Source organism: Trichosurus vulpecula, chromosome 2, assembly GCF_011100635.1.
Source record: "Trichosurus vulpecula isolate mTriVul1 chromosome 2, mTriVul1.pri, whole genome shotgun sequence".
In the NCBI taxonomy this organism is placed as follows: domain Eukaryota; kingdom Metazoa; phylum Chordata; class Mammalia; order Diprotodontia; family Phalangeridae; genus Trichosurus; species Trichosurus vulpecula.
The window spans coordinates 367,370,879-367,381,938 of record NC_050574.1 but is presented as its reverse complement, the minus strand read 5'-3'; the positions used below and the strand labels follow the sequence as shown (position 1 = coordinate 367,381,938).

Genomic DNA, 11,060 nt, shown 5'->3' with positions numbered 1-11,060 from the left:
CTAGCCAAACTTCGGGGCTAACATAGACTGTGCTTACTGTGGAAAAGTTTCAAACAGAAGCACCACACACTTGACCAAAATTAAAAGGCTGGTTTTTGGTTGTCCAAATATGTCAGAAAGCTCTTGTCAATGTTTATAACCAGCCATCATTGTGTTCTTACTAAGAGTTATTCAGGTGTGATGGAGAACTAATCATAGCCTGAACTGAACTGCGAGGGGAAAAAGTAGGTTTATGATTGAAGATCTAATGTTCTTAATGTACAGCCTGCTCTGAACCACAACCTCAAAACTTTTTTTTTCCCTGATAAATATCCATGTGAGCACAAATACAAGCACAAACTCAATGGAATACATAAAGATCCAAAACCACAGCATTATGTGGGTCTCTGTTTTAACCATACAAAACTGATCACTTGTTTGACATTTCTCAAGTTTGAAAAGAGAAACCATAGACAATTACAGTGGTCTGGCATTCAAGTTGTTACTGCAAAATCCACACTAAGCATATTTCTCTGCTCTGTGTGTTCAAGTCTTTAATTTTTTTAAACTATTTAAAAAATACACTGAGTTCAGGTTAAAAACTAACCACCAAAACGGATCTCAACACAGATTTCACAAGCCAGTAGGAGTAGCATTCAGCTCTGCTGCTGCACCTTAAGCCCCAGTAATCTAAGTGTCAATGTGCTTAAAATCCCTTCCCAGTACTAAATGGTGAGTTGATTTTTTTTTACAATAAAAAAAGCTGAATAATGTTGCATAGGAGTACCAGAAATTGCCCCATTGGAAACAAAAACTATTTACATTAAATTAAATAAACCTGTTTTCAGACCTGTATTTGCCATATTTACAGCATGGTACAATAACATACCATGACAAGAGGAAGGAAAAAAAAACAGCATCTGGCACTCAATACCATAAAGTAGCATGGTTTGCCACATGAGAGTAAAGTGAAGGGCAAATAGGAGGAAATAAGAGGGAAAAAAAGGGAGGAGGAACTTTTATTGCTTCATTTCTGGTTTTGGAGCTGATTGGACAAACAGTCCAGTCCTTCATAGAGCCCATCCCCACTAGTGGCCCAGGTGGCTTGGATGTGCCAGTTTCTGTGACAAAGAGGATGCAGTCCATTTTGTCTGTGATTTCAGCTGCATTCATGGCATTGGGAATATCTTGTTTGTTAGCAGACACTAATAAGACAGCATCTCTAAGCACATCCTTTGCCCTTTCTTGGGCCTCATTCAATCCTGTCATTACTCTCACCCACAAAAATCAGTCCTTGTGTGTTCTGGAAGTAATGGGGTCGCATGTTGTCCTGAACACCTACATCCCACACTGTGAAACTAGTGTTTTTGTATTCTACAGTTTCTATGTTGAAACCTACAGTGGGAATTGTAGTTACTATTTCACCCAGCTTCAGTTTGTACAAAATTTTCCTGCAGTATCCAGACCAGTTGTTAGAATCTGCACTTCTTTTTTGCCAAAGAGTCCCCTGAAGAGGTCAGCAAATATATCCCCTGTGTTCCAAGTGTAGTGTGTTGAACACCAACAAAAGAAACCTCCCCTCTCCTGAGTCTTCCCATTTCCTCATCTGTGAGTGTCTGCCACTCCTTTTTATTGGTTCTCCAGGTGTTGCTTTCACTCCCACAAGATGATGGCTCCCCAGTCCTTGCCTTTTCTCTGCCATCTTGCTTCAACCTTATTACTTTCTTTTCAGAAATGGACTTTTAAATTTTTCTATGAGCAAAAATCTGCTTTCTCACCCTTTTCTCTCCTCCTAATTGAGAACTAAAGAAAAAAATGTATTACAAATGCATATAATTAATTAAAATGCTCTCAAATTGGCCATGTCAAAAAAAATTGTCTCATTCTGTACTCTGAGTCCTTCACGTCTCTATCAGAAGGGGAATAGAATGTTTCCTCATTGGTCCTATGGAATCATGGTTAGTCATTACTAAGAGCTCCTATGACTTTCAAGGTCATTTGCTTTTACCATATTGCTGTCATTATATACATAGTTCACCTGGTTCTGTTTCTTCACTTTTCATCAGTTCATACAAGTCTTTTCTGGTCTCTCTCAAATTGACTCCTCCATCATTTTTTACAACACTCTAGTTCTCTATCACATTTATATACCATAATTTCTTCACCCATTCCCCAATTTATGGGTACTTCCTCAGATTTTATTCTTTGCCACCTCAGAAGAGCTATGACAAATATTTATGTATTTTTTACTTAACCTTTAAAATTATTTATTTTTAGTTTTCAACATTCACTTCCATAAGATTGAGTTCTAAATTTTCTCCCCTTCCCTCCCCAAGATGGCATGTAATCTGATATAGGCTATACATATGTGTTCATATTAAACGTTTTCATATTAGTCATGTTGTAAAGAAGAATTAGAATCAATGGCAGAAAACTCAAGAAAGAAGAAACAAAATAAAAAAAGAGAGAGAGCAAATAGTATGCTTTGATTTGTACTCAGACTCAAAAGTTCTTTTTCTGGATGTGGATAGCATTTTCCATCATGAGTCTTCTGGAGTTGTCTTAGATCCTTACATTGCCAAAAAGAGTTAAATGTATCAAAGGTAGTAATCACATGATGTTTCTGTTACGATATACAATGTTCTCCAGATTCTGCTCACTTCACTCAGCATCAGTTCAAAATAAGTCTTTCCAGGTTTTTCTGAAGTCTGCCTGCTCATCATTTCTTATAGCACAATAGTATTCTATTACATTCATATTCCACAACTTGTTCAGCCATTCTCCAATTGATGGACATCCCCTCAATTTCCAATTAATGTCCACCACAAAAAGAACTGCTCCAAATATTTTTATACATGTGGGTCCTTTTCCCATTTGTATGATCTCTTTGGGATACAGACCTAGTAGTGGTATTGCTGGATCAAAGGGTATGAACAGTTTTATAGCCCTTTGGGTATAGTTCCAAATTGTTCTCCAGAATGGTTGGATCAGTTCACAGCTCCACCAACAATACATTAATGGTCTGATTTTCCCACATCTTCTCTGACATTTTTCATTTTCCTTTTCTGTCATGTTAGATAATCTGATAGGTATGATGTGGTATGTCAAAGCTATTTTGATTTGTATTTCTCTAATCAGTGGTAATTTAGAGCATTTTTATAATAAATATTTTTGTGTATCCTTGGTTAGAGCTTTTTTTGCTTAGTACTAATCTCTCCCTTAATCTACCCTCTCTCTAATTGCTCCTCCCTCCTACATTCCTTTCTCTCCACTTTCCCTGTACATTGATTTTAAGATAACTTTCCCTAACATTCCTCTCCACTCCCCTAGTGTATTCTTCTTCCTCTCTCTTTCCAATCTTCTTTTGAGATCATCAAGATATAATAGAACCACTCCCAGGCCTTGTCTAATTGGATTCCCTCTAAGACCCCTGAGGATGATAGCGTTTATCACCTCTCCATATTTGAATATAAGCAGTTCCTCCTCATCTAATCCATCTAGTCAATATTTATTCATGTGTTTCATGAAACATTTTTTGTGTTTCTCTTAACTCCTATATTTGAACTTCAAAGTTTCTATGTAGCTCTGGCATTTTCATCGGGAATCTTTGTATTTCTATTTCATTAAGGATCCATTTTTTTCCTCTGTAGCATTATGCTCAGTTTTTCTAGGTGAGTTATTTCTACCTGTAGGCCCATATCTTTTGCCATCTGGAATATTGTATTCTAAGATCTCTGCTAAATTGTATGGGATACCAACTGTGGTTCCTTGGTACTTGAATTCTTTCTTTTTGGCTGTAATATTCCTGGGAGTTTTCATTTTGGGGTTTCTTTTAGGAAATGAACAGTGGATTCTTTGGTTCTAAGAGAGCTGAGCAGTTTTATTTTTAAGATTTCTTGAAATATGATGTAGATACCTCATTTTAATCTCATCCCCCATAACCAAACTGTTGCCAAGTTCTGTCATTTCTACCTTAATATATATCTTATAAATTCCCCCTTCTCTCCTCTGAGAGAGGCAGCTAATTGGCACAGTGGATAGAGCACCAGTTTTTGAGTCAGAAAGACCTAAGTGCAAATCCAATCTTACACACTTACCAGCTGTGTGACCCTGGGCAAGTCACTTAACTCAGTTTCCTCATCTGTAAAATGAGCCAGAGAAGGAAATGGCAAACCTCTCCAGTATCTTTTCCAAGGAAAACCCAAATGGAGTCATGAAGAGTCAGACATGATTGAAACAACTGAAGAACAAGAAACTCCTCTGACACTGCCATGACCCTGTTAAAGGCCTTCAAGTACTGCAATATGCTTCCTGTTGACCTTCAAGTCTCTCCCCACTCCAGCCCAACCTCAACTCAGCTATCAAATTGATCTTACTTTTAAAATACAGCTTTGACTGTGTCATTTCTCTATTTAAAACTTTTATTTTACTTAAAAGTTTATTTAAGACTCCAGTGACTCTTTATTGGCTCCAGCATCAAACACAAAATCCTGTTTGGCATTTATAAACTGGACTGTTCTTATCTTTCCAGTCTTCTTATGCTTTACTTCACATAGTCTCCTCTGGTGACACTGACCCCTTTGCTGTTAGTCACAAAAGATGGTCAACCTCCCAACTCTGAGAATTTTCACTGACTGTCCCTGCATGTGAATCAAATGGGATGAAATAGAATGAATGGGAATCTTCTCATTTCTACCTCTTGACTTCTTTCAAGTCTCAGCTAAAATTCCACCTTCTACAGGAAACCTTTTCTGAGCCAAAAAACTAAACCCCAAATTAAACTCAGAGGCTACTCAAGTAGAAAGTTGAAATGGATTTTGTACTATCCTGAGGGAAAGGGTGGTCTCCAAACAATCAATCAGTAGGGAGAGGCAGGGCCCAGAGGGCAGAACTTTATTCCCTAACATAAACAACGCCTCCTCCCACTGGTTTTTACTCTCATTGGTGGAGTCCAGGCTTACAATCAAAACACAGAAATCTACTACCCCAGGTACAATTTATATTTTTTCAGTATTTTTTTTGGGTCTCCTTTAGCAAGTCATTGACTTGTTTTTCACGGTTTTCTCGCATCATTCTCATTTCTCTTCCCAATTTTTCCTCTACTTCTCTAACTTGCTTTTCCAAATTCTTTTTGAGCTCTTCCATGACCTGAGACCAGTTCATGTTTTTCTTGGAGGCTTTAGTTGTAGGCTCTTTAACTTTGTTGACTTTTTCTGGCTGTATGTTTTGGTCTTCTTTGTCACCAAAGAAAGATTCCAAAGTCTGAGACTGAATCTGGGTGCGTTCTCTCTGCCTGGCCATGTTCCCAGCCAACTTACTTGACCCTTGAGTTTTTCAGTGGTGTATGACTGCTTGTAGAGTAAAGAGTACTTTGTTCCAAGCTTGAGGGGATGCGCTGTTGTTTTCAGAGCTGTTACAGCCAGCTCTGCCACACCAGTGCTCCTCTTTCCCCAAGAACCCCCAACCCGGACTGGACTCAGATCTTCAGCAGGCTCTGCACTCCTGCTCTGATCTGCCACTTAATTCCTCCCACTAGGTGGGCCTGGGGCCAGAAGCAACTGTAGCCATAGTTCTGTAGCTGCCCCACCTCCGCTGTTCCTGGGGTGGTGGCTGAACCACAAACTCTATCACCTTGTCCCCAACAGTTTTTCCCACTGACCTTCTCTGTTGTCTTTGGTGTTTGTGGGTAGAAAAGTCTAGTAACTGCTGCAGCTCACTGATTTAGGGTGCTAGGGCCTGCTCCGCCTGGCTCCTGGTCTGGTTGGTCCGCGCGGCCCACACTGGGCTCTGCTCTGCTCCGCTCTGCTCCCAGCTCCGTGCGGGATAGACATCACCCAGCAACCATCCAGGCTGTCCTGGGCTGGAACCCTGCTTCCCTCTGCTGTTTTGTGGGTTCTGCAGTTCTAGAATTGGTTCAGAGCCATTTTTTATAGGTTTTTGGAGGGACTTGGCGGGGAACTCACGCTTGTCCCTGCTTTCCAGCTGCCATCTTGGCTCTGCCCCCTCCCCCAGGTACAATTTAGCCAATGCCAAGCTCTTAAAGACACTTTTTTCCTTATTTGGCGAGGACACGGTTCAGGCGATTTTTGTAACTCGAAACTTAGGCCTAGCTCATTCATCCCACTTAACTCACAGAAAGACCGAGATCCAGATTCCATGAGAGGGCTTCGCCATCCCACTCACTGGGTACGGCTCTGGACCCCTCCCCCCTGTTGAACTTTCAACCCATTCCTGAACTTTTCTACCAGGCCAAGTCTCTGGCACTCCCCTGAGGCACCCAGCCCATCCCAGCATAATCCTTTTAACTGCCCTTGTGGCCTTCATTGTCTACACCTGGCCTCACCCCAGGCTATTTGCCACTCCTTAATCTCATCTAGACCCTTTCCTGGTTACCTCAGAGTCACCCCAGGCCATTCACCACTCCTAGATCACATCCAGATCTTCCCACAGTCTTTCTCTATAAAAGTTCCATCTCACAGCCCCCTCACCCCCCATTAAATTACTCAGATTCTTAAAATCTCACCAATAGGGTGGATTCTTAAAATCTTGCCCACCTCAACTAGTGTTTTAATAAACCTTTTCTCTGACTGAAAGAAGGCTTGAGTTGAATTCTTTCAAGGCAGAACCTCACCTTTTGCCCTTGAATTTCAGGGCTCCCAGCACCCCTAGACCTCGACACTAGTGCATTCCCTCTGTTGATTAGTTCCAATTCATCCTGTGAGAGCAAAAAGGGGTCTTTTTGCCTTTCTTGGCACAGCACCTGGCTCTTAATAGTGGCTCCTTGGCTTGATTTAGAATAATAATAATCTATTGGATTAATATTCTGTACTTAAATAACAGCAAAGGACACGAATTCAAATCATGGGAAAAGCCATAACTTTTTTGTACCAACATAGAGCAATTGTGACTATAACTTCATAGAGATACGGTGGTGGTGTTCAGTTGTTTCAGGCATATCTGACTCCATTTGGAGTTTTCTTGGTAAAGATACTAGAATGTTTTGCCATTGCTTTCTCCAACTCATTTTATGGATGAGGAAACTGAGGCAAACAAGGTTAAGTGGTGCACAGGGTCAGTTAGTAAGTTTCTGAAGTCATATTTGAACTCAAGAAGATGAGTCTTCCTGACTCCAGGCTTGATGCTCTATCCACTGGGCACCTAGCTGTCCCTTTTAAAAGATATACCATATTGATAAGTTCATCAATTGCATTACAATATTTTCATGGTAATATTATGTTATAATCAAAGCAAGCTAGTTTGAATAAGCTCATTACACCTCCTCCCAGTCAAAAAAAATGTACATTAAAAACAATTCCAGGATACAACCAGAAAGAAACAAAATTGTATTTCTAGAACAATTCCACTACCTACAGAGAGAAAAGGAAAAAAAAATAAACAAAATGTCTTTTCTAGAATGAGAAAATAAAATCTGCTCCTGAAATAAAAATTACCTCAAACAAAATGTCTGTCTTTCACAATCAAAGTTTTTGGGACTACTCTAGTTGCTAGCCTGAGGCAATACTCATTCGATTTCAAATAGGAAGCAAAGGTGACTGATGTCAGGATTTAGCCTCTCATTCACAAAAAAATTAAGTCTGGAAAAAATTCCTTCCTTTAAAGTCTCTCTCAAACAAACCAACCAACCATGTAAATACACATTTAAGCTGCAAATTCAATTTAAACTCATTTAAGGTCAGGAAAAGCATAAACAAATAAATCTAATGCACAAGTTTAATAATGTGACACCTGGTCTTCTCCCCATTCCCATTCAGTAAATTCCAGTGGTGCCCTATTGAACTTCAGGATCAAATATAAAATCCCTTTAAAGCCCTTTATAACCTAGCCCTTTCCTACCTTTCCATTGTTCTTATACTTTATTGCTGGCCACATACACACACACTCTAGTGACATTAGCTTCCATGATACAAGATACTCAACCTCCCCACTCTGAGCATTTTCACTGACTCACATTTCTGGAATCCTCTCCCTCCTCATCTCTATGTCCTGGCCTTTAAACAGCAAGTTTCAATAATCATAGCTTAGGGCTGGGATTCAGTTATTAATACTCTCATGTTGTTAAGAATAAGTATTGTAGATTGACCTCCTAATTAAGTCCCTAACACTGCAGTCTGTTAAGACCAGATTGACTCAAGATGTAACTTCAATATATAGCATTCCAGATATAATGCTGTAATAACAACATGGCTAGCAGCTGCTGTAAGACCCAACAACACCAGCACACAGGAGGGCTGCCAGCACAGGTTCTTTGATATGCTTTTCTAAGGAAAGCAACTTTAAGGGGCTAACAATCTCACTTTAATTAAACATGCATATATCATTCACTTAGTTCAGGGGAAAAAGTCAGCTCCCTGAACTTCAGAGCAAATACATATAGAAATTATAAACAGAGACAATATCAACAGAGCAAACAACACAAACCAGTCTATCCATAGCAGTATATAGTTACCAGAGAAGCTTCAACGTCTGGGTTTTTCCAAGGCCTGGGGGACCGCGGGGTGGGGGGTGGGGGGGGTGGGGAGGGTGCCGCTCCAGCAGCTACCCAGAATCTCCACACCAACATTCTTCTAGTGAGTGAGAGCCCCCAAAGGCAAAACACTAACCTCTGAGCTTATATACCCTGTTCAGGGTCAAAGGGAGAGACAATATGTGGCCCAACCCATGTGACCTAAAAGTACGTGTGGCTCAAACCCATGTAAACTAGGCTTTCCCTTGAGCTAAGTAGGTTAGACTCCTGATTTAATGAAAGAAACAAAGGCTGACCTCATTCAAGTGAAGGGCACTTGATTAAATAAGTGCTCCAAAAGAGAAAACAGTAAAAAAATCCCACCTTAATTACTGATACAAATGCCATACTTTTTCATAATCACAAATCATCCTATATAATGCTATTGAGGTCAGGGAACTATATGTTGAGGTTTAGAGGTGCTGGAGACCCCAAAATACCGACAGGCTGGGTCCTGCCAAATAACTTCGACTCAAACCTTCTTTCAGCCAAAGAGAAAAACAAAGTTTATTAAAGATTCACCATATTGGGTAGGCTCTTAAGGAACCTGAGCATTTGTATCACTAATGCCAGCGGGCCAGATTGAATCTAAGCTGAGCTAGGTTGAATCTGAGCACCTTCATGAAGGCAAGATGAGATTTATATACAGAAAGATTGTGGGAGGGACCTAAGGGTGGTCAAGTAGTCTGGGGTGATGGGAGGAGGGGTCCAGGGAGGATCTTGAGTAGGGGTCTAAGAAGGATCTTGATGGGACTGGGGTGACTAGAGGTGAGACTCCTGGAGCTAAGAGAATATGGGATTTTGATGGGATCAAGGGTGGGAAGTAGCCAGAGGCAATCTAGAGGTAACAGATAATGCAGGGCTAGGTTAGTTTTAGGGTAACAGAGATTTGGGCCTAGAGATAATGGGAGGCTTATGGCCTCAGGTGAAGGCCAGATCAAGTGGGAAGATTCAAGGAGAGTTCAAGGGGGCTCCCAGATTCTATACCCCATCAATGCTACTGTAATGTAAACTTGGTAAAGGAGTGCTGGTTGTTGTGTTTGGCCTTTCTTCTTGAAGAGGACGAGGACATCAGGGAAATGATGACATGACTTTGATTTGAGTGAGGGAGGGCTGTGCAAGGTCACCAGTCTCCTTTTCTCCTCCAGAGCCTTTTGGGTCCAATGGCCTGATATTCACCAGGACCACTGAAGATGGCCCAGGATGCATTACAAGACCAAAGGAGTGCTAGTAACATGGGGGTGGGGTGTGTCTCATTTTCTCAGTACCCATATTCTGGAGTCACACAAGATAATGAAGAAGTCTCTGCAGCCTTGGAGCAGTAAGTCAAGAAATGAGTGGAGGAAATAAAGAGCTGAGTCAAAACGATTGGAGTTACCCTTCCCCTCTGTCCTTAAAATGAAAGGCTTGCTAAAGTCAGCACCATGTTGGTGCCACAGGGCACTTTTAAAATTCATGCGATGGTTATACTTGAAACCTCCAAATTTTGCTATGAGGTTATGATGTGCCTTTAGTACAGCTAAATAAATTTAGGTGGAATTTACTTTCTTCATGTGAGCTGATTGGTAAAACTTCTCATTCTAGATGCATGTGAAGCTAGTTCTTACCCCTCCGAATCTTGCAGTTCTCAAGTTTAAGCATTATAGAACCATATACTATGTAAGCAGAACTGAAACAAATTTACAACCATGCCCAAATAGTGAATTTCAAGACATTTTATCAGACAAAACAATGGAAAAATTTTTGAAAACATTATTATAATCCTAAAGAAATAAAATGTGCTTAATGAAATAGCAGCCTTCAGACAATTCTTTAACAGCTGAGTTTATAACCTAAGAGTATCTGAATTACAAGACATTTTTTTTAGTGTTGGTGTTACTAAGTTTCACAATATAAGCATGCTATTAATTTTCTATTAACAGTACTAGGAAATAAGGCTCTACCAGTTTAGATTTGTAACTGTTATTATTAGGTTAGCTCAGAGTATCCTTAGATAAATATTATAGACCATTGTTCTTAGAATTTTTTACTCTAAGATTCTAGGTGGAGGACTGATTTTGGGGCCAGGCAAATGATTCAAAGGAGTTTGGTCCCATGGCAGGGTGTGGCCCCTCTTCCTCAGATTTTATTGAGGTTTAGGAGTGTACGGGACCCCAAAATAGCAACACACCGCGTCCTGCCTGAATGAATTCGACCCACGCCTTCTTACAGTGAAAGAAAAACAAAGTTTATTAAAGATTTGCCATATTGGGTAGACTCTTAAGGAGTCTGAGTATTTGGAATGCTTGTCAAGTGGGTTAGAGCAACCTGAGCCAGATTGCGTCTGAGCTGTATTGAATCTGAGCACATTCATGGGGTCAAGATGGATCTTATAGACTATGGAAAGGATCTGGGGGTGGTTCTGGGGTGATGGGAGGAAGGTTCCAGGGAGGATCTTGAGGAGGAGCCTGAGGAGGATCTTGATGGGACTGGGGTGACTAAAGGTCAGACTCCAGGAACCAAGGGAATGGGTGGGAAGTAGCTGACAGCTACCTGGAGATAACAGACAATGGGGGGC

At 40.6% G+C, this 11,060-nt stretch overlaps 1 pseudogene; it reads right to left on the bottom strand.

Moving 5' to 3' along the window:
* Window positions 1-1,006: 1,006 nt before the first annotated feature.
* On the bottom strand, window positions 1,007-10,144 carry LOC118837188 (annotated as a pseudogene).
* Window positions 10,145-11,060: the final 916 nt, after the last annotated feature.